At 36.4% G+C, this 24,570-nt stretch overlaps 1 pseudogene; it reads left to right on the forward strand.

Annotated features, from left to right (window-relative positions):
* Nucleotides 1–22,241: 22,241 nt before the first annotated feature.
* Nucleotides 22,242–23,993, forward strand: LOC140891719 (cytochrome P450 71A6-like; annotated as a pseudogene).
* Nucleotides 23,994–24,570: the final 577 nt, after the last annotated feature.

Consider the following 24,570-nt stretch of genomic DNA (forward strand, 5'->3'; position numbering starts at 1 on the left):
TTGTTATTGGGCCAAGTATGTGCTAATGGGCTTTAATTAATTTATTGGGCTTAGAAATGTGTTAATGGGTTTAAGTATGTTAATGGGCCAGTCTCAGTGTTAATGGGCCAGAATTTAAGAAAATGGGCTTGAGTGTTAGAGCCAGCAGTTCAGTACAAACCATGAGAAATTGCATGTGTCTTAATTATATATTTAATTATTTTATGCATGAAAGTTATTTTAGTATTTATATGTTAGTATAAAATAAATTAAATATATATGAAGGACACACATTTTTATTTAAGTACATGCATTCATGAAATAATTTTATGGCATGAGTTAATGTTTAAGGTTGAGCAAGAAAATAATTTTATGTTGGAAGTTGAAGTAGTGTGACAATTTAAGGGGGACAAGCCCCCATATGTTAAGGGCAGTTTACTGTCAATTTAAGGGTAGTTTACTACCAGCAAGAGGTGATTCGTCACCGCCGCGTATGTTGGTTTTAAGAGACTGATCAGTCGAACCATTTAAGTTTAAGGTTACACTATGGATATGACCATGCGATGTTAGAAAAATGTTATGCTCAACAATGTTTATGTATGTATTATATGATTATATTTAAGATCAAGTTTAAGCAAGATTTTAAGTTATGATTCATGATTTTTAAGCATGCCCATTCATGTATATGTTATGTATTAGTACTTCAGTGATTTAAATTATTTTAAATCCTTGTTATGTTAGCATGTTGGGCCTCTAGGCTCACTACACTTATATGGTGCAGGTGAGTATGTAGAGGAAGATGTAGTACCTACCGGCGGCGAGGACGTATGAGCAGTCAGGCAGTGATCCCCCGCGGCCGTCGTCTGAGTCATTATGAATATTTTTAAGAATTTTAAACTCTGTTATTTATTTATTTCTTTTAAGTCTTTTCAGTGGCGAATTTTAATACTATTTTTATTAAGTAATTTTATTGCATGCAAACTTTTAAGTTAATTGTTTTGACAGTATTTTATTTAAGTTTGACTCAGATATTTAAGTAAAAAATATTGCATTTTATTTAAGTTATTTTTTTAAATCTGTTTATTGTTGTGCATATATGTTTGGGCATGTATGTACATTTATTTTACTTAGGATAAAAAAAAAAAATTTCGCATATGTTATTTTAGAAAATTTGGTCGTTTCAGTCCGATCTCCACCACGAGTCCAACCAATCGCATGCAACCATACACCTGTCCAATACACTATTCGGGTTGTCCAAACTGGCTCTTCGGATCATCCAAACATCTTCCCGATGACATCACCAATGACGTATTATTTTGGGACAGCTGACCGCATGAGTTTGGATCGTCCGAAGTCTTCAGAGCCTTTGAAGTATGGCTCCGTCCATGTTCGGATCCTCCGAAATCAAGCTCGGAGCGCCCGAACTTGCCGAACCATACCCACTATTTTTGAGTGTCCTGGATCCATTTCTGGACTCCGTTAATTCATTTGAAATTTCCTTAATCATGTTTTACTTAATCCAAACATGATCCTTCAATTAATTACTCATTAATTTTTAGTTTTGGATACAGGCTACTAAAATATTTGAATGCAACTCCAGTGCCAATAGCATACAAGACAGGAGCCTGATGTTTTGTGACAACGGTAGAATTCCCAGAAGGAGTCCAAGTATTTACAGCCATCTTGTGTAAAACAGAGTAGAAAGAAGTGAACTTGGCAGCAGCTAGCTTGTGAGGATGAGCTGGAAAGCTTGTGACCAGTCCACCAGTGAGAACGAAAATCATCACATCCAAAGATGGCAGCTCAACATCCTCAACAAAAGGAGTCCCCAGAAAACCATTAATAATGGCTGGACTAAACTGGAAAATTTGACCTCTCATGTACACTTTTCCATTTATCACATATCTTGGATCCCTAAAATTTTCAGTGAGATTGCAGTAGAACTCACGAATAATCTTCTCACTATACTAACCAGCAGTAGTAACAGTGGAGAACATGTTTCTTACCTCAAAAAATTTCCCCATATTATGAGCTCCATAGCTTTCTGAGTCAATGTTGTGCTCTTCCAGAAATTCTTGGTCAACGTACATATTCAAGGTATTAGAAATATCCTTGGAATAGAAAAATGAAGAGTAGGCTTCACTCAAATTGTACTCTTCTCCCATAGTGTTGTCCAAGGTGTCGGCAAAACCTTCCTCAACACCTTTATCATCTTCTTCAGAGTCATCAGAATCTGACTCTTCTTCCAGATCTTTCTCAGCATCTGTGTCTTCAGTAGAGTCAGTGCGGGAACTATCGGAGGAGTGTGGTCGGTTATCAGCAAATTCTTGAATCATTTCCTCGGCTGGTTCATCATCAGATTCAAATGCGGGAATAGAACCTGTGGGCTTCTCACCTTTTAACTTCTTTATTCCAGCCATGAACTTGGCTATTGAAGCTTCCTCGTCATCATAAAACACAAGAGGAGCAACCGTGGTGGTCTCCTCAACAACAGGCACATATGCAGATGCAGATGCAGATGCAGATGCAGATGCAGATGCATCTTTCTCAGTATCAACAGGAGATGAAATCTCTGACTCAGTAGATTCCTCAACAGACGGTGAATATTCCTTTTATTATTCTTCTGACACAAAGGGAACTGGAATGGTTGGAACAGATGGTTCCATTGCACTAGCCAACCCTTTTTTGATGCACCAGCTTGCAATCTTCATCATCGCTTGCATCACCAAAGGAGTACTCTGTGTCCACCAGAGAAGGTCTAGATGGTTTACCATTACCACGAAATCTCTTCGAAGCTATATAGTCTGGATTGTATCCATCCTGTCTCTTGGAGCGACGAGTCAAGGGTTTCGCGGGGACTGGGGAGTACCTTGTTCAAAACAGCCATGTCTGGTAGGTTTTCCACATCAAAAGTGTTTTCAGGCTCTCCAGGAGCGATAACATCCAGGGGCACAGGTTCTTCAACAGTTGGAACCAAAGCTTGCTCTAACACAGGGTGTGGTGACGGAGGTGTTGTGACACCTTCAGCAGCATCATCTGTAAACCCCATCTCAGATCGGATGTCGTGAGAATCAAATCCCTCTCCTGCCATTAAAAGATTGCTAACAGTGAAAATTTTAGGGCAGACGAAGGATCAAAACAGGGGTAAAAGGAACATGAGAAATTTGAAGGCTCAATATGGTAATAATATATTGCCGAAAACAGATAAACACACAAATACTAATACACTCAACCTTTCCTATTCTCAATCGGATTTACTGCCCCTCTAACGGTAAAGAAATCTCCAACGGTAACAATCCTATTTAAATTAGGAAACAAATCTTTTCGATTTTTAGAAATAATCTCGGTCCAAATATTTCACCAAAAATTTCAAATTAAATCCTCATTGAAATATAAAACCACTGAAACAAAATTCAATCACATTCAATTCAAAATCAGTGGATAGGGCAAAAAAATCAAAACTTTGTTCGATTAGAATTTCTAACCTTTCAGCCAAAAATAGTCACAAATAAAAATATGCATGTCCTAATTATGTCTAAAACACAATGTAACATAAAAATAAAATGCAATCATATGAAAAAAATATATGTTGACAAGTGAAGTGTTTTCAACGATGTTGGCAACATCTTCTAGCAACACTTCAGGATTCTCAAAATTTTATTATCCATTTTATTATCACAGAAGTGGTAGCCTGCACACTAAAGAAAACGATCTTCAAATGGACCCCTTTAGGTAGCTTTTTCCATTTGCTTCTGATTTTTCAATCAAATTTGATGATTGAATTGATATCATTTTACCATATTGATAATTTGAGTTTCTGATGTTGCGAAATCACTTTTCACTTGGAACCAGATCATGAAATACACGAACATCCCTCCACTACTTTGTGATTTAGTCAGAACTCATTTTTTTTGCAAAGAATCCTGAGTGAAAACTAGTCAATGGTTAGATAGTATCAACAACGTTACAAAACAAAGTGAATGCATGCATGAAATATGACTAATATCCTAAAAATTCACATGCATGAAAAGGTGTTGTCACAGGGTATTGGCAACACTCCTAACAACATCTCATTTCTGTTTATAATGCACACATACTGAGAGACTTCCTTATACTGGAGAATTTCTCAAAATCCAAATCTTTTGTGAATATATCAGCTAATTGTTTATTGGTTCCAACAAACTCTATTAAGATCATGCTTTTCTCGACCAAATCTCGAATGAAATGATGTCTAATGTCAATGTGTTTTGTTTGAGAGTGTTGTACTGGATTTTTGGACATATCAATGGCACTAGAATTATCACAGTACACAATAGGAGTATCACTCTTAACTCCATAATCATTTAGCATTTGATTAATCCATAGGAGTTATGAGTAGCAACAACCTACGTCAACATATTCAGACTCTGCAGTAGAAAGTAAGACATAATTTTGTTTCTTACTATACCATGACACTAGGTTATTCCCCAAGTAGAAACATCCTCCCGAAGTTCTCTTTCTCTCATCTAAATCCCCAGCCCAATCAGCATCATTAAACCCTACAAAATTCGAATTGTTTTTTTTAGTGTACCACAAACCCAAATTCTAAGTTCCTGCCACATATTTCAGTATACGTTTCATGGCCTTTAAATGAGTAACTTTTGGGTTAGACTGATATCTAGCATACAGACAAACACTATACATGATATAAGGTCTAGTAGAACTCAAATACAAAAGACTACCAATCATGCTTCTATAGAGGGTGTTGTCAACACCTTCGGCAACATCCTCCCTAGACAGTTTTTCATTAGACCTCATAGGTGTACGCATGTGTTTAGTGTTGTCATTCAAAAACTTTTTCACCAAATTTTTAGCATACTTGTTTTGGCACATAAATATACCATCATGCATTTGTTTCACTTGAAATTCCAAAAAATAGGTTAACTCACCAACCATGCTCATCTCAAATGTATAAGACATGCACTTCACAAAATCATCAACAAGTTTTTCATTTGAGGCACAAAAGATTATATGATCTACATAAACTTGGCAGATTAAAATATTATATTGAGACTTTTGCACAAATAAAGTCTTATCAACTTCACCTTTTTTGAAGCCAATATTGAGCAAGTACTCGGTTAATCTTCCATACCATGCTCGTGGTGCTTGCTTCAATCCATACAATGAATTTTCAATTTATACACATAATCAAGATAATTTGGATCCTCAAACCCTTTAGGTTGTTTCACATAAACTTCTTCATTTAGGATATCATTCAAAAAGGTACTCTTTACATCCATTTGAAAAATTTTCATACTCATATTACATGAAATAGCAAGCTGAAGTCGGACTGACTCAATGTGGGCTACACGAGCAAAGGTTTCATCAAAATCCACCCCCTCAACCTGTGTATACCCTTGAGCTACCAACCTATCTTTATTTCTGACTCATCGGTTTTATTCTTGAAAATCCATTTAGTCCCTATAACATTACCATGAGCTGGACACGGTACTAAGTACCAAACATCATTTCTAACAAATTGTTCTAATTCTTCATGCATAGCATTGACCCAAAATTCATCTTTTAAAGCTTCCAACCTTTTTGGGTTCAATGTTTGACACAAAACAAGAAAATCTTACCTGAGAATACGTAGAGCTCATGCACATCAACCCTGCCATCTTTCGATAATCCACTTTCTCTTTCTTTTGAGTTTGCATGTTTCCATGTATATCTTCAATGACAAACACAGGGTCTTTTGAACTTTCACCAACCTCAAATTTGCTGTTTTCAAAACCTAAACCAGTCGTACCATCTTTTCCCATCATCAGTAGAGAATCAAGCTTGTTAGTGCTTGAATTAAACTTGGCCAATGTAGCTTTTGCTTTTCCGAGTTCTTCCTTCACCTGAATTAATTCCATGTCTTTCTTACTCAACATAACTTCAAGTCTTGACACATCAGCCTTTAAATCAGAATTTTCTTTTGAAAGAATAGTATTCATCTTATTTCTTTCAATCCAGTCAGCATGTAGTTCTTCAAACATTGTCCGAGCTTCTTCCATGGATATTGTCTCGTCACCTGAATCATTATTACACACATTTTCAGTAATGGAAGAATTTAAACAGAATGACCTTCGGGAGGTGTTACGACCAGGTGAAGCAACACCTGCGGAAACGCCTAAAGTATTGACTTGAAACTTCTTTTTGCTTTCGAGTAGGGAAGATAAGGTAGTGTGGCTTTCTTCATCTTCATGTTCTTCATCTTCATCAGACTATTCATCACTTAAAGACGTATTCATGCCTTTACTAAGCGTGTTAGAACACTCATTTTCATAATGTCCAAAGCCTTGACAAGCATGAAATTGTACCGTGTCTAACTTCTTTGGTACTGACTTCTTCTTCCCTTCCAACATCAGTCGAGGCTTAGGAGTATCAATAGGTTTCTTTGGTGACTGTTTTGGTCCAGTAATTCTCAAAGGCTTGCTAGGAAACATTGGAGCCTTGAGTTTTTTTATCCGTATTTCTTGTCTCTTTCATCTTATTCAGATAATCAATGAATTTCTTAGTCATGAGAGAGATCGAATCATCCTCTAAATCAGACTGATGAACTTCTTGGTGGAATTGAACATACTCCTCATATGAGGGCTTTGAAGCTTGAAGTGCTATTGATTTCCATTTATCCTTCTCCTGTGATGTAAGGTTCATCTCAAAAACTTGAAGGATACTAATCAGTTCAATCATCTTCATATTTGAGGTGTCTTTTACTTCCTCAGGCGCCCAAATATTCCCATTGAATCTCTTTAACAAAGATCGAAGAACCTTGTTCACCATACTTTCACTAGCAATAGGTCCTCCAAGAGCATGCGCCTCTGTAGCTATCTCCCTAAGTCTCTTATCATAATCAACAATAGTCTCATTCTCATCCATCTTGATATTCTCAAATTTTGTGTCTAGAAATCTCAGCCTTGTTCTTCTCACACTATCAAATCCTTCACAATGTTCTTGAAGAGCTTCCCATAGATCCTTAGCAACAATGCAGTCATCTATGAGACCAAATATTCTCATGTACACATGAAAAAATTGCATTGATTTCTTTAGCATTATAGCTCGAGCTTTGTGTTTCCTCAGCTGTCCAAGTTTCTTCTGGCTTGGGAATGTATTCTCCTTCTTGATCTAGCATTTTGGCGGAGTCCAACCAATCAGAATACTTTTGCAAGCACGAACATCCATCACTTTGATGGTATAGCGCATCCTTGTCTTCCACAACGCATAATTCGTGCCATCAAGAACCGGAGGTTTCAAAAACGAGTTTGCAACAGTAGATAAGTCCATATTAATCCCTGTAATAAAATAAACAAACCAGGATCAGTTCTTAGTGTATCAAGAATATGGCTTTGATACCACTTGTAAGGGAATTTGGGTTGCACATGAACAGTTTGAGGTGTTGTCACAAGGTGCTGACAACACCTTCAATAACATCTTGAATAGTATGCAACGGAAAATAATTAAAGCGTGAATAAAATAAATTAGCAACTAAAGCAGACTCAAGAATAATTAATCAAGAGTATAAAATACTCTTGCAGTGCCTCAGGGCAAAACTTTCACGAGAAAAATAATCAAAAAGTTTTACAAACCCTAAAACTAGTGATTATTGTAAAATTCAATTTTATCAAAATATGCGAGAAAATAAATCATAAAAACAACTCCTAAAATTCTATATAAAATAGAATAAATAATTTAGAGCAAAGAGTTGGCTTCTTGATGCCAAAACACACGATCCACGAGAGCAACACAAATCAATCTTCAATGCTATCAAAACTTCCACGGCATCAAATGAATACGACCGATAAGAGCTTTTGAAAATATTCATAATTATTCTTAAGTTGTACGTCAGTAATGCTCTTGGAAAAACTCACACGGTCATCTTTTTATCCAAGCTTTCACGTCTAATAAATAAGGCTGAAGAATCCTTCCTTGTAGATGTTTCCTTGTAGACGTAGGATTTTAGATCTTGTTCTTTTTTTTTTTATCAACTCAAATCTACAAAGCTAAAGAATAAGATCATTAGAGACGAGATAGTAAATATTATAATAAGATTAAACATATCTCAAATTTAAATAACTAAACAAATAGACGATTTAAAACTTGTGGCCAAAGAAAGGCAAATGATCATATTTAATTTTTTTAAATTAGAAAAGATTTAAGGAATAAATATTCCTTTCATACCTGTCATGATATTATGATGCATCCATTAAGCATATTGATCCTGTAAATTTTAGATATCCTGTAGTAGGACGCTCACCCTACGAGTAGTGGATGATTGGATACATAAGTATTGTGTTAGGTCACTGGTTGGACACTAGTACTAGTATCAGGTCATCATTATCCACTAAGTATAGGAGCCACCTCTTGATGTGACGGCGCAGCATGCTATATACCCTGGGCCTGGCTTGTGAGCTTGTTTCTTGACCCTCTTGTCTTGGTATACAGATCACTTGCATTCATGCACATATAATATTGTATACGCATACTCTCATACTGAGCGTTTATTCTCACGTCCTCGTACTGTTGTTTTTGGACACCCTATTCCATGGGGCAGGTTTGCGATTGGATGAGGCGGGTGGTTCCAGGAGGGCTTAGGCTACAGGTTGCCAGCAGAGTTGTCTGTCTAAGCTTTCAGTATTGATAAATTTGGGTTGATACATTACCTTCTATTTGGTTGTATAACTAATTATTTATAGATTAATTTCCTTGGGATTGTATTTGTTTTTGGTTTCCACTGTTATTTTCTAGTTATTGTTTAATTAAGTTAAATGCATGTGTAAGCTCTTAATTAGTAGATGATCACGGTGCGGGTCACTACATGCCCCTAAACACGTGGTCGCAAATTGGACGGACCAAAGTATGAAGCCTGTGGACGCTGCTGAACTATAGTCTGAGAACCACTACCAGATCCACTACGGCTAGGAAAATTCTTCTTCATATGGCCCAAATCTCCATAATGGAAACAAGCTCTAGTAGCACGACGACACTGATCATATGGTGCTTCCTCCCACAGTGCTCACATCGTCCTTCCCTCTTCTGCTTTCCAAAACGATGGACACCACCAGAGCCAAAAGAAGATGACGTGGAACCCTGATTCTTGAAAGACTGGGGACGCGGACCCAAAGAACTCATAGGTCGAGAAGACTAAAATGTCCTGGCGCAGTTCACACTGATCTCCGCCTATCGACAGCGATTCACCAATCCCTCATAAGAAGTGGGGTCATCACAGACATTGACCCTGTTGAAGATCTCTTGATTCAACGCTTACAAGAAGTGAGCGTATTTTGCCTCCGAGCTGGCGCCAATGTGAGGACAGTAAGGTAGAAGATCAATGAACTTCTGCTGATACTCTTCAATAGACATGAATCCTTGCTTCAAATCAAGAATCTCAATCGCCTTTTCCTGAAGAAGGGCTAGAGGAAAGTGCAGTTGTCTGAAAAATCTACAGAAATCAGTCCAAGTGACATGACCCTGCCCCTGGAGTAATGGTGCGGATGAAAATCTCCACCACTTACGAACACGACCTTCCAAAAGGACAGTAGCGTTTTCCATCTTCTGGTCCTCTGAACAATCAAAGGCACGAAAGAAACTCTCCATGCGCTCGATCCAAACCTTAGTTGCCTCAGGAGTCTTGCCTCCCATCAATGGCTTAGGCTTTATCTGCATAAATCGATGTAGATCAAATCAGCGTCTACCCTCTCGATGGCGGTGAGCATGGGCACGTCTCGGGGCATCATCATCTCCCCATCGACCAATGCTACCATGACTCTCGCGGTCACGATCATCCATTTGAAAGAATTATTGTACATCAAAACCCAAATAGCCGAACCTAAATCCCAAAGATATCCTATGCATGCTCTGATACCATAAATGTGGTAAACCAATGCGGATCACCTACTACTAAACTTGATTAAGCATGCAATTAAATTAATAAATAAAATCAGAATAAAACCAGCGGAAACTTAAACTGTTAATACAACCCAAGAGATAGAAAATAGTTACACAACCAAATCGAACTTAGTGTATCAAATTCCTTAACACTGAGGGAAAACTCACAACTCCAAGCTCCAGATCTCAGCCCTGTCGCGAGCCACCTGCGTCGTCAAATCTGAGACCAACCTCATCGAATGAGGTGTCCAAGATGAAAATAAGGACGTGAGCGACTAAGCTCAGTACAATAAGCACAAGTATACATTCTTACATGATGCATGCAAGTGCCAGGGTACTGGATATGTCTGAGTATCTGCTCAGTCTAGGAGCCTATGAGTGTGCAGTACCATATGGGGTCAACTCCGCTGGGTACATCCACATACTCATTCTAACACCGTAGCATCAATCTTCGTCGTAACGACGTATCCCGGTGTTAGGTAACTAATAAAAGTAGGGCTGAGCTACCGACCGACCGATTCGGTATTAAATAAATTCTAGCAAGCGTACTAGGTCAAGTAATAGTAAGTGGACAGAGAGTCCAAGTATCGATCCCGCGGAGATTGATTTATTGATTACCAAAATATTATTATTTGTACTTAATCTAGACTAAGAAAAATAAGATAATTTGATTAATTCAATTAAAACTGAAATTAACAAATAAATTACTAGTAAAATAAATTAAATCAAAATAAGAACACAAGACTTTGGGTAATAAATTCAATTAAGAAAAAATCGATCAAGACACATGCAGGTACCGAACAAATCATGAAAACATGTGGTAAATCTAGGATCCATATTTAATTTTAAATAACGGCGAATTCTTATAATTTGTTTAACAGCCTATTTCTAAAATTTGTTAAACCTATTCAATTCAGACAGATTAATTATTTATAATTAATTCTAATCAAACTTAAATGCATTAGAAACTATGAAAATTCAGTTTTCACCTAAAGCCACACAATGAAATCGAATACTATTTCCAGTCGATTTAACCTTTTGTCAATCGTTGGAGTGATCAAAACTAATTCATAATCTTTCAACTAGAATCAATTAACATGCAAGAAAATAATTGGTCAGATTATTCACAAGAACAAAATATTAATCCAACAATCGATAATTTTAATAAAAGTTTGAAAATCCCAAACAAACATCCATTGTTTAACAATAATCTGTTCGGCCCAATCTCGTGGCCTCAATCGAAAAAAAAACGACTACTCACAAATTAACATAATTCTCAAACAAATCTTTCAACCATAAAATTAGGAACAAATAAAAAGAAAAATAAAAAGAAAAAGAAAATTCTTCACTCCAAATCTTGAGAAGTAATCGCAGTTGTCTGCTATCTGGAACTGGAACTGGGAACCCTTCAAATTAAGTTAAATCTTCTATTTATATGGTCAAGATCCCATAAATAATTATTTCCTTCCAACACAAGGAATCTTTCGAATTATTTTTTTCACGAATTCGCGCTCGAGCGGTAGAAAAAGGAAAGAAAAACTGGGTTGCCTCCTAGTAAGCGCTAAATTTATAGTCTATAGCCCGACTGTACTTCCCTTTCAATTTTTCAATCATGGTGGCTCATCCATCATCGTGGAAGAATTATTGGCAATCCTGCAGTTTCCTCTTACTACACTTCTATATAAACTTTGCATGGGGGTAATTCCTTCAGACAGCTGAACCTGCAGACATTTACCAACACTATCATGAATCACATCAATAAAATTCACAACAGAGCAAGATTTTGAAATTGGGCTATCGCTAGCCTACTGAAGCATATGAAAAAAACTCGCTCTTCATTCATTCTTAAAACTAACTCCCCTTTTTCGACATCGATTAATGTCCTACTCGTGGCTAAAAATGGACGCCCTAAAATCAGAGGAACCTCGCAATCCTCGTCCATGTCAAGAATAAGAAAATCAACAGGAAAGATAAGTTTATCTATCTTGACTAAGACATTTTCCACTATCCCTCTAGGGTATTTAATTGATCTATCAGCAAATTTAAGAGAGATAGATGTTGGTTCAATATCTCCTTTACCTAATTTCTGAGCAAGTGAATAAGACATCAAATTTATACTCGCTCCTAGGTCACACATCACATGATCAAATGAAAAATGCCCTATTTGACAAGGTATGGAGAAACTCCCTGGATCCTGTGTTGGAAAAACTGGCGGTCAGATCAATCACGATTGATACCCGGTGCAGCGGAAGTTTAAAAAATTTTATCATGGAACAATTCCATGGTGTGGGTATCAACCATTCAACGATTAAATTATTGTGTGTGTAAAATTCAAATAACAATTATTAAATTTTACCTTCAATCTCGCAACGAGATTACTGGACACCAACAGATTTTATCTGCTCTTGTTGTCTCTCCCTGGAACCGATGAACTCCTTCAATCAGGTCCACGAACAGAGGTTTAATCCCTCTGATAGATTGCACTAGAAAATCTATCAGAAGTTTTCTGCGAAGAGAATAAACGAATCTGATTCGTTATTCCTTACTGCGATTCAAAATCACAGACCGGAAAATCTCGGGTAGAGGGGGAGGGGTCGGCCGAACAGAGAGAGAGAGCTAGGGTTCGAAAATTTTCTCTGTCTCAAAAATTATGACCTGTTGTGTGTAATTTCTGTACTGAAATAACTTATTTATAATGCAGGCCACTAACACCTTAGGGCCCATTAGTCATAAGCTGGGGCCCGACAAGCAAAGCCCGCTCGTTCAGAAATTAATATAAAATTCATCATGACTCCGATTGATGAACTGATTTCACCAATGTGCACAGAAACCATTTCTGCACATTTTAAAGTCAAAATAAATTTTCCTGAATCCGAATTCAGTGGTTTCCAAAAATGTCCATCCCTATGTCATTTTAGGAAATCCTACTCCCTTACTCTTATTTAAGAAGTCCAACTCCTTAGTTCATTAAATTTAACTCTTTAAATTTAACTATCTCAACGGGGATTAAAACTCCATTACACTGTGTGACCCTCAATGGTTCAGGGATACAGCTAGCCGTGGGCTCACAACTCCTTGTGACTCGGAACAACACTTTCCGACTTGCCCAACGAATCATGGTAAAGCGCCTAGCAACATCGCCCCATGATTCCCTAGGTATCACTGATAGTGCCTACAAGAACCAGTAGATTTTGGTTAGCGTACAGTACGGTCCCTTCATCCAAATATCCCGATCGAATCAACAACCATTGGTATATCGAGAGTCGCTCAAGATTCGATAACTATGCAATACATCTTGAAGATCAAATTAGTGACATCGCATGTGCTACTAAGAAACCATTTCTTAAATCACATCAAGTACTCTGGCCAGAGATTTGTCACACTAATATCTCCTCAGATCGCATAGGATATCCACACTCGCAAGTATGTGGTGAATCCTTGACAACAATGCATTGACTCCTATATGTGTCGTAACTGTACCCAATCTCGACACCTGATGACCCCCATAGAGTCGGTAAACGAGTCAAAGCACAGCACTAGCATATAGAGTCTCCATGATGTTTCAAGTCGTAAGGACTAATGGTGTACAACCAAAACCGCGGACTTTATCCACTCGATAAGTGATAACCACTTGGAAAGTCCGGATAGGGTAGTTCGATTATTCATCCTATGAATATCCATTTGCATGCTTCGAACATCTCCATGTTCCCTACCAATGAAACGTGGTACTCCGCATCGCAAATGCTAGTCTCAAACTCGAGCGATCCTTATCCTTATTATCGGACGGCTCAATCGACTAGGAACGGTTTTAGAATATACAGTGACTATAAGATGTATTTCATGATAGACATCCCCATGTTCTACCACATCTTACACACACTATAGTATATTCAAGGTCTTTATCAAAACAACAATAGTATATCACAATATAACAATATGAAGTAATATAAAGTCATTGCCTTTAATAAAAGTGTAAATTACATTAAACAAAAGATTGTTTTTACAAAGAGTCATCAAAGCCCATAGCCACAAGTTGGCTCACTGGGCACCCACTCTTTCATCCTGAAATTTTGGTGGGAGCTTATTTTGCAGCACAACCGAGCATTTCTCATTCATTGTAACTTGTGCCAGATCATTCAAATTCTTTTTATTTGTCAATATTCTCTTCAAAAATCTAGCATAAGTAGGCATTTGAGCTAAAACATTTTGAAAATGAATGTTGATATGCAATTTCTTGAAAATTTCAAGAAACTTTTTAAATTTAAAATCAAACTGCAATTGTTTAGCTCTTTGCAAAAATGGTAGAGTAGAAATATCAACATTAGCATTAACATCAGAATCTACTTTCTTACCCTTCTTACCTGGAGGCAATGTTGGTGCAGGGTTGCGTTTGTCCTCTTTTTTCTCGTCCAAGTGTTTCCCTTGCATCTCCTCTCCTTCAATCCCCTTCTCAGGTACCTCAGATTGTGATCTTGTCACGACCATGATAGCATTCACGTCCTTGGAATTTGTTTAAGTGTTGCTTGGCAAAGTTCCAGTAGGACGAGTTGAAAGCTGGGTCTCCAATTGGGCCATCTGAGTTTATAACTTCTGCAATATAGCTTTCTGATTATGTAGCCTAGTCTCAATTCCAGCAACATACTTCATTATAATTTCCTAAAAACTTGGCTTCTTCTCCACTTGATTGGGTTGATTTTGCCAGCTCTGATTGTAGGTGTTGTTGTATGAGTTGTATGGCTGCCGTCCTTGGTTTCCCACAAAATTTGCTGCATCGAATTCAAATATATGTTGTTCCTCTGACATATTCCCTTATACTTGATTAACTGGTGTTGCTTTCATCTGTGACATTTGGTACGTCAAGGCATCAATCTTGGCAGTCAAGGTCGTTAAAGCATCGACCTCAAGAACTTCAGCTTTATTCTCCTTCTTCAAGTCCGGCCATCCAACATTACTCTCTGCCATATTTCCAATGATCTCACATGCGTCTGCTGGTGTCTTCCTGAATAGACTTCCATTAGCTGCAACATCCAACATAGAATGCACTGATGGATCGGATCCATTATAGAATGTCTGAGTATGCTGCCTTTGTGTGAGATTATGTTGAGGACACATCCTCAGCATCTTCTTAAATCTGGACCAGGCTGCATGCAAAGACTCCCTATCCTTCTGCTTAAACGAGATAATATCGGAGAATAGTTTCGCCATCTTCGTAGGTGGGAAGTACTTGTTCAAAACATTTTGAACAAGCTCAGTCCAGGTGGTGATAGAACCAGCAGGTAGATCATCCATCAACTCAGTTGCATCTCTCTGTAGATAAAATGGGAATAACCGCAGTCTCATTGCATCAGGTGTTACTCCATTGAATTTGAACATGTCGCAGATCAATAGGATTCGCTCCATATGAGCGTAAGGATCCTCCACAGAAGTGTCTCCAAACTGTTCTTGAAGTTGGATCATCTGAATAATCACAGGCTTCAGCTCAAAGTTGTTCGCCTCCACAACAGGAAGAACAATGCTCGATCCCTAACCTTCAATAGGTGGGTGAATGAGGTTCAAAACTATATGATTATCGGCCATCTCTTCCTCTGACTCTGATTCAAGCTCTAGATTGATATTTCTCTTAGCTCTCCGAATTCTGCTGAGTGTGCGTTCGATCTCCAAGTCAAGTGGTACGAGATCTTTGGATGGTCGAGTGCTATGCATACACGAGCAGAAAGTACTTGAAATTCAAAGACAAAGAGAAAGGTTCAGAATTCAAAAACTAAATGCGCAAAATAAAAGTATAGTCTCAAGTAAAATAAAAAATTTAATATCACTATCAGTCCCCGGCAACGGCGCCAAAAACTTGACCGACCGATTCGGTATTAAATAAGTTTCAGCAAGTGTACTAGGTCAAGTAATAGTAAGTGGACTGAGAATCCAAGTATCGATCCCACAGAGACTGATTTATGTTACCAAAATATGATTATTTGTACTTAATCTAGACTAGGGGTGCAAACGAACCGAATCGAGCCGAATAATGATAAAATTTTAAGGCTCGAATTCGGCTCGATAAGAGTATATTCGAGTTCGAGATCGATTCGAAGTTCGATAATTTCAAATGTTTTGGCTCGAGCTCGACTCGAAATGAAGTTCGAGTTCGAGTTCGGTTCGAAATATTCGAACCTATTCGTGAAATATTCGGATATTATGGTTCGAAAAGCTCGAAATGTATATATATTTATTATATAATTATATTATATTAATTAAATATTAAGGCTCGCGAACTATCGAACAGAGTAATTTCGGCTCGAGCTCGGCTCGAAAAAAAGTTCGAACATGTTCGAATACGACTCGAGTTCGATAAGCTCGAATACGAATCAAATATTTATCGAGCGGGCTCGTAAAGCTCACGAACAGGTTTAGTTCGTTTGCACCCCTAATCTAGACTAACAAAACTAAGATGATTTGATTAATTCAATTAAAATTGAAATTAACAAATAAATTACTAGTAAAATAAATTAAATCAAAATAAGAACACAACAAGACTTTGGGTAATATATTCAATTAAGAAAAACTCGATCAAGACACACACAGGTATCGAACAAATCATGCAAACATGTGGTAAATCTAGGATCCATATTTAATCTTAAATCACGGTGAATTTTCCTAATTTGTTTAACAGTCTATTTCTAGAATTTGTTAAACCAATTCAAGTGTGACAGATTAATTATTTCTAATTAATTATAATCAAACTTAAATGCATTAGAAACTATGAAAATTCAGTTTTCATCTAAAGCCACATAATGAAATCGAATACTATTTCTAGTCGATTTAACCTTGTGTCAATCGTTGGAGTGATCAAAATTAATTCTTAATCTTTCGACTTAGAATCAATTAACATGCAAGCAAATAATTGGCCAGATTATTCACAAAAATAAAATATAAATCCAACAATCGATAATTTTAATAAAAGTATGAAAATCCCAAACAAACATCCATTGTTTAACAATAATCTGTTCGGCCCAATCTCGTGGTCTCAATCGAATAAAACGACTACTCACAAATAAACATAATTCTCAAAAACAAAGTTTTCAATCATAAAATTAAAAACAAATAAAAAGAAAAGAAAAATAAAATTCTTCACTAAAAATCTTGAGAAGTAGCCGCCTTTGTCTGCTGTCAGGAACTAGAAATGGGAACCCTTCAAATTAAGTTAAATCTTCTATTTATATGGCCAGGATCCCGTAAATAATTATTTCCTTCCAACACAAGGAATCTTCAGAATTATTTTTTTCACGAATTTGTGCTCGAGCGGTAGAATGTCCCGCTCGAGCGCAAAAAAATATGCCTTCTACTGGAATTCAGCGCGCGCTCGAGTGGGAGGAAGTCCCGCTCCATAGCGCCATTTTCTGCCACCTACTGGAATTTGACTCACGCTCGAGCGGGAGGAAGCTCCGCTCCAGCGCTAGATTTTTTCCAGATTTTTCTTTAGCGCGCCATTTTTCTACAAAAATCAACCCAGAGAGTGAAATGCAACACATGAAATAAATCATAAATAAAACACATAAAAACACACACGAGACAATATGAATGCATGCAAAATAGACATAAAAAGACACCAAATAATGCACACAAAATGCAATTATCAGCGACCCTCTATATCATGGCTTATCTCGAAAGGATTCAAGCTCAACATGAATGTGTGAACATGCAACATAATGATTAAAGATAGTAAATCATATATCATGCACAGATAAATGCAACATATAAGCATGCATACTTGCTGGTTATCTCAGTCATTACTTACGTACCTCTATAGGCAAATTCCTAGCTGCACAAGTCTAGGGTCCAAGACTACACTCCAAGATCATACTATATTACTAAACATGCTCTAATAGCCTTAACTAAGCTAATGGATACTCTTAATTATTTTTAAGAGTCTTGGACTATACCTGCGTCCGTCATTAGCCCTTTGCTGTCGAAGCACTCACTCTACACCACAGCTCCGCTACGAACTCCGGAACGCCTTGCCAACACCCTAAATCTGCCCCAAAAGTTGGATCACGACCCAAGACTTAGAAATAGAGGGAAATTCTTGTGAATTTCAATGAGAAATGAGCCTTGCATGGCCTATCTAGAGGCAACGATCGAACGCTCTGAACTCATTGTATGTGATTTGATGAAGGTAAAGAGAATAAATGGAGCAAAGGATGGAAGAAAAGCGCAGAAAAAGGAAGAATTTGGTGTAGAAAAAGAGCCGCAAGAATGAATTACGGAGTAGCAATGGTCAAAAACTTATTTTTGATGCTAGAGATATTTAAATCTGATCTCCACCGTTCAAAATTAAGTTCAAGATATTTTGAAGATGCTGTCCAAATTTTAGCTCGATCCGACGCTCCAGTTATGAATTTTTAAAAATCATTGTGCGCTGGACAGAAACTTGCTCGCTCGATCGGAGACTTTTTGCCACTCGAGCGAGGCGTCGCCCAGACTCAGAAATAAGAAATTTCGTAAATTAAAATCCTTGACTTTTCGGGTTTTATTTTGTGGGCTTTTCAAGCCATATAAATAGAAGATAAAACATCAGAGTTTTGAATCATCTTTGGACGGCTGAAGACGTGAGAAGACATCTGGCGGCTAGATTTTATCTTTCTTGTTCTTAGATTCAATTTCTTCTTCAATTCTTCTAAGTTTTAATTCTTTGTAGCTAGAGGAAGACAAACCATTTGAAGTTTATTTATTCGTGAGATTTTGATTTTCATTGTTTGATTTTTATTTAAGTATCAAGAGTTGTTTGGAATTGATTGATATGCTTGTGTGTTTAATTATTGACTGACTATCTAATAATTTTCTCATACAATCTAAAGCTAAATTAGATATCAAATCTTTAATTGTTTGATCCCTCTAATTTGCGAAGCAACTGCGATTAATAATTTTCGCTTGTGAATTTGTTAATTCGTAGGAACATCTCTTGACTATATTAAATACGACCTCTTATGTTTGTGTTGTTTAATTTCATCAATTTCACTAGTTTGAATGTTACCTTAGATTTAAATCTTGATCGCTTGTATCTTGATCGATTTATTGGTAAGGGTTAATTTAGAACGCTTGTGTCTAATTAACTAAAATTAAGGTGAGATAGAAATTAAATTTCCAATGATGAATATTCAATGAGAATTAATTATTTTAGAGAATCGATGATCGAGTGAATAACTTTAAGGGTGTAGTCGACCGATACCAAGACTTGTTAATTTATTGATTTCTCATATTCTTAATCTTGCATGTTAGTGATAAAATTTAATTTAATTTGCTTTTAATTATTAGTAGTTAATTTCAAAATCCGAAACCCCTTTTCATTTATTTTCAGTATTTTTAAGAACACAATAAATTTTACCTTCCTCGTGAGAATGATCCCTACTCTCGCTACTACATGTTTATTTAGTTGAACTGAGTTGGGTTAATTTGGGCGTGATACGACTAAGCGCTACCAATACATGATCAATATGCTCATGTATGCAACATACAGTCATGACAGGTATATGCAAATAAGATCATGCCATATAAACCATGCAAAAACATAATACATGCATACTCAGTCTGGATATCTCGAACAGTACTTTCGTACCTCTAATAACTAGGCAAGCTAAACCAGCTCTATGTCCAAGCCTATAGTTCGCACTACAATGCAAAATACTCATGCATCATAATATTATTCTACAAGCCTTAACTAAACTATAACATACTCCCTATTTTCTATAAAGAACCAGAGCGATACCTTCGTCCGTCGTCAGCTCGCTGATGACGACTTCCCCATAACTTGGGCACCACTTCGCTGCAACTCCGGAGAACCTTGCCAACTCCCGGACCAAGCCTAGGAAGGCTGGAAATCACCCCAAAACACCTAGAATGCCTAAGAACCGAGAGAGGAGGAATTGATTTGGTGTGAAAATGAGGAGGTCGGAGGACCTATTTATAGGCGGAGATCAGACGCTCCGATCGGGGGTTCGAACGCTTCGATATCTGCATGCACAGTTCGGACGCTCCGATCTCAACTTCGGAGGCTTCGAACTGCTGCGTGTTCGATCAGCAATGACACCTCACCAGCTGCATGGCCTAACTGAGATCGGACGCTTCGATCCTAGTTCGGACGCTCCGAACTCACCGTAGCCTCCGATCCTTGAATTGTAGCTCCGAAGGGTTCGGACCCTCCGATCTTGGGTTCGGACCTTCCGATCATGTCCTTGGCCAAAATCCATAAATAGTTCAATTAAATTCAAATAAGCCTCTAATTCAAGCTTAATTATTTTTATTCACTTAATATTGTAAAATGGAACCAGGCTACTGCATATTAATATATACAAAAAAAGAGCTCAAATATGAAATAAAATAGAGAAGAAATTACTTTGGTCATAATTTTATTATAAAAAAAATTATTATTTTAACATATATGAATATTTTGTATGTCAACTATTACTAATGTGAATAAATTATGGTATAAATATTATCTATAATTACGGCAAATGTCCATTTATATACCAGCCCAAATGTTTCACTATAAATAAACATAGAAATCATGCGCAACTAACTCATATCTGTGTTATTGTGAAACTAATAAACTTCGAGAAAAATATTATTGTGTTTATCACTTTAATAAATTAGTGTCACAATATATATTTATGATAATAATTTAGTGTTAAATTTTATCAAAACGGTTTTTTTTTTTAAAGTCAAAACTTGTGTTTGAGTTTTATAAAAGATTTTTTTTGGGTTTTTGTTTATGTTTTGTTTTTTTAAAGATTATTACCTCAAACTGGAACTCCATAAACTTTCATAGACACTATAGCAAACATGGCACACGTGTTGCGTGTGTAAAAGAAACTGACGAAAAAGAAACTGACGGTAAGAGAGAGGATAAAAGGGGTCATGTGAGCAGTTGAAAAGATTGGAAGAAGTTGAAGAGTTTAGTTTTTGAAATACCTGAAAATAGAACAATTGAATGTGTGGAGTTGTTCCAGAAAAAAAAACTTGGGAAAAGCATAAATTACTATTTTGTCTATATTGAATTATATCCATCCAAAGCCTTGGGAGACAATTCAGGAAAGAAATTTTGATGTTCTCCAAAATAGTTGTTCTAGCATTCTATGGGAGAAGCATAAATTACGTATCTAGCTGGCGGTAACATGTGCACACCGTGTAATCAAAGAGACGAGATGGAAACCAACTTGTTAGGAACAGATATCAATTAGACAAGTGTATATGCCAAATAATATATTATATTAATCATCATATAATAAAATTACATGACCACTAATCTAATACTAATAATCAAAATTTGAATATGATCAATAAAATATTTTTTTAATGTATGCATGAAGTTTTATGTTGTTTTTACTATGTTATTAGTAGTAATTAATGTGAATTCGTATTTTATTTATAATATGAATTATTTTCGTTTTTTTTAATTTTCTTTTCAAAATTTTTATTATCTTTTTTATTTTGTTTTTGTATTCATGTTATCCTAAAACACAATTTTTTTTAAATAATTTGATCGAATGAGTATGCATGGTATTTCTGGTCATATCTTCCAACTCGATTATTGAAAGAAAACGTTCATCGTGATTTACAAAGAAAGTACAATGATTTACAAATCATATTCACAAGTATAAACCTTAATCGGAGTTTAAGATGATGAAAAATCTCATAGAAGTTGCTGGCTTTGCACTTAATGAAAAAATAGTTCTAGCATGTGTACATTAATCTCATATTTTAAGCATATCTCTTTTGGGAAAAGGTTTTACGAAAAAATTAGGAATTCTAGGAGGTCAATTGTAAATTAAGTATTATATGTTACGTGCCTGAAAAAATATTATAATCACGTATAAATTATAGGAAAAAATTTCTAACTTATCTCCTTCGAATTAAAAAATATTATATGTATATGAAAGTTATATATATATATATATATATATATATATATATATATATATATATATATTGTATTACACTTTGTTTTGAAAATTAAATTATAAAATTATCCATGCACATTATTTGGAAAAATTCTTTCAAAAGTGCTTTTAGAATAGTTTTGTAATTTCTAAAACACTGTATAACTCTCATTCAACATGTAGCTAGCTAGCATAACTCGAATTGAATTTAAGTACACTAATTACTTTTGGAAATTTGATCTAAATTGGAATTTTGTTCTTCTATTTTTTATTTTTTTTTAAAAAAAGATTTGAATGATATTCCTAATAATCTTGTTCACGTACTTCTTATTGATTGCTGGTTCTGTTATTTAATGAAAACTTTTTTTAAAAAAAAAAAAATCTAATCTTAGCAGTTTTTGTTACTATAAATACGTCACCACACCTGCAAATAACAATCACAAGAGAGGTCAATTAAACTTGAAAGATAGAAAAATGACATCTGATCTCTCTCATATAATATTCCTTTGTATTAATTCTGTGATAATTGTCTCAGTATCCCTCATCTACGTCTACAAATGGCGATCTAACAATGAAAAGAAGTTGCCACCATCGCCTAGAAAGATCCCAATAATTGGCAACCTCCACCAGCTTGGTGCATTGCCCCATCGCACCTTGTGCTCTTTGTCCCAGCGCTATGGACCCCTCATGCTGCTACATTTCGGCAAAGTTCCGGTGCTTGTCGTCTCCTCAGCAGATGCCGCTCGTGAGATATTAAAAAACCAGGACTTAATCTTCACGAACAGGCCGAAATCAGTAATAGCGGATAAGCTGACTTATGGGTCCAAGGACGTGGCTTTTTCTCCATATGGCGAGTACTGGAGGCAGATGATAAGCATCTGTGTGCTTCAGCTTCTTGCTAGCAAGAGAGTTCAATCCTTCCGTTGCATCAGGGTAGAGGAAACTTCGCATATGATCGACACCATTAGGCGACTGGGATGTTCTTTGCATCCAGTTAACTTGAGTGATCTGTTTGCAGAGCTTACAACTGGTGTGGTTTGTAGGGCTGCATTCGGGAGGAAGTATGGGAAAGAAGGAGAAGGAAAGAAGTTCAACAAGTTAATAGAGGAGTTTTCGAAGTTGGTGTCTGTTTCTGCTATTGGCGATTACTTTCCTTGGCTTTCTTGGATTGATCAGCTCAACGGTCTACATGCTAGGGCGGATAAACTGGTTAAACAGTTTGATGAATTCTTTGATGGAGTGATGAAACAGCACAGGAATCAAGAAAACGAAACCACGCGGGTTCTTGGTGGGGAAAAAGATTTGGACTTCGTGGACATATTGCTTCAATTTCAGCGAGACAACTAGTCCCATTGAGGATGCTTCAATCAAAGCCATCATTTTGGTATGATTTCTTGACGTATTTATATATAAGTTCAAAATTTTTGTGGGTATGATACACTTTTTCCATCATTTTCTCACTTCTAATAAATATTAGGATATGTTTGCGGCTGGAACCCATACAACATATACTGCTTTAGAGTGGACGATATCAGAGCTTTTAAGAAATCCCAAAACCATGACGAAACTTCAGAATGAAGTTCGATCCGTGGTTGGAATTAAAGAAGAGATAACAGAGAATGATTTAGAAAGAATGCAATATCTAAAAGCCGTGGCTAAAGAGAGTTTAAGACTACATCCTCCACTTCCGTTGCTTCTCCCGCGTGAATCAAGAAAAGATACAAAAGTTATGGGGTATGATATTGGCGCAGGCACAAAAGTTTTTATAAATTCTTGGGCCATAGCACGAGATTCGTCGTTGTGGGAATACCCCGAAGAATTTCGTCCGGAGAGGTTCTTTGACACGAACAGAGACTACAAGGGGCTTGATTTTGAGTTTATGCCGTTTGGTGGTGGGAGAAGGGGATGTCCTGGTATGGCATTTGGTATTACTCTTTATGAACTCGCATTGGCGAAACTTGTGCACAAATTTGACATAATGTTGCCTGATGGGGAAAGAGGTGAAGACTTGGATATGAGTGAAGGCAGTGGAGCCGCAGTCCAAAAAAAAATTCCTCTGATTGTTGTAGCTATTCCTGTTGCTTCTTAGTGGAGTTATGGGCGTACTTCGGATCAATATTTGAGTTTAATGCATTTAAATAAAGGGACCAAAATATTTTGATCCACCCATTTATCTAATTTTGGGTTCTGGTTTACTCAGTTTTCAAATTTTGATCTTGCTACATTAAGTTTTAATTTTCGACTATTTTGTTTAAATGTGATAAGATAAATAAGTAATTTCTTATGGACTTGGAAGAAAAAATATCAAAATTAGTACACCGACATCAAATTTTTCAAACTCGTTGAACCAAATTAACCGAAATTAAATAAATTTGGTGACCGAAAGAGTTATTTTTTATGTAAATAAACAAGCAAGAAGAGCATGATATACATATATATATATATATATACATATATATAATAGTTACAAATCTAAACAAACAATAAACGCGAAATTGAAAACATCGGAAAGAAAAAAGCTCCATTGCTGCCAGACACGAAACAATCTTTCTGTCAAGGCCTTCAAATTTGGCCTGCCCCCCCATCACATATTTGTTTTTGGGTAAATTAGCGTTCAGTCCCTGAACCCAAACACATATACATGTTCAGTCCCTTGGAAGAAAAAATATGATTTAAACTCCCTGGGCCCACATAATTTTTCCAGATGAAATTCGGTACAAAACGTTGAAAATATGGTACGAATACATGATATTCG

The sequence above is a fragment of the Henckelia pumila genome, chromosome 3, assembly GCF_033568475.1.
Source record: "Henckelia pumila isolate YLH828 chromosome 3, ASM3356847v2, whole genome shotgun sequence".
Taxonomy (NCBI): domain Eukaryota; kingdom Viridiplantae; phylum Streptophyta; class Magnoliopsida; order Lamiales; family Gesneriaceae; genus Henckelia; species Henckelia pumila.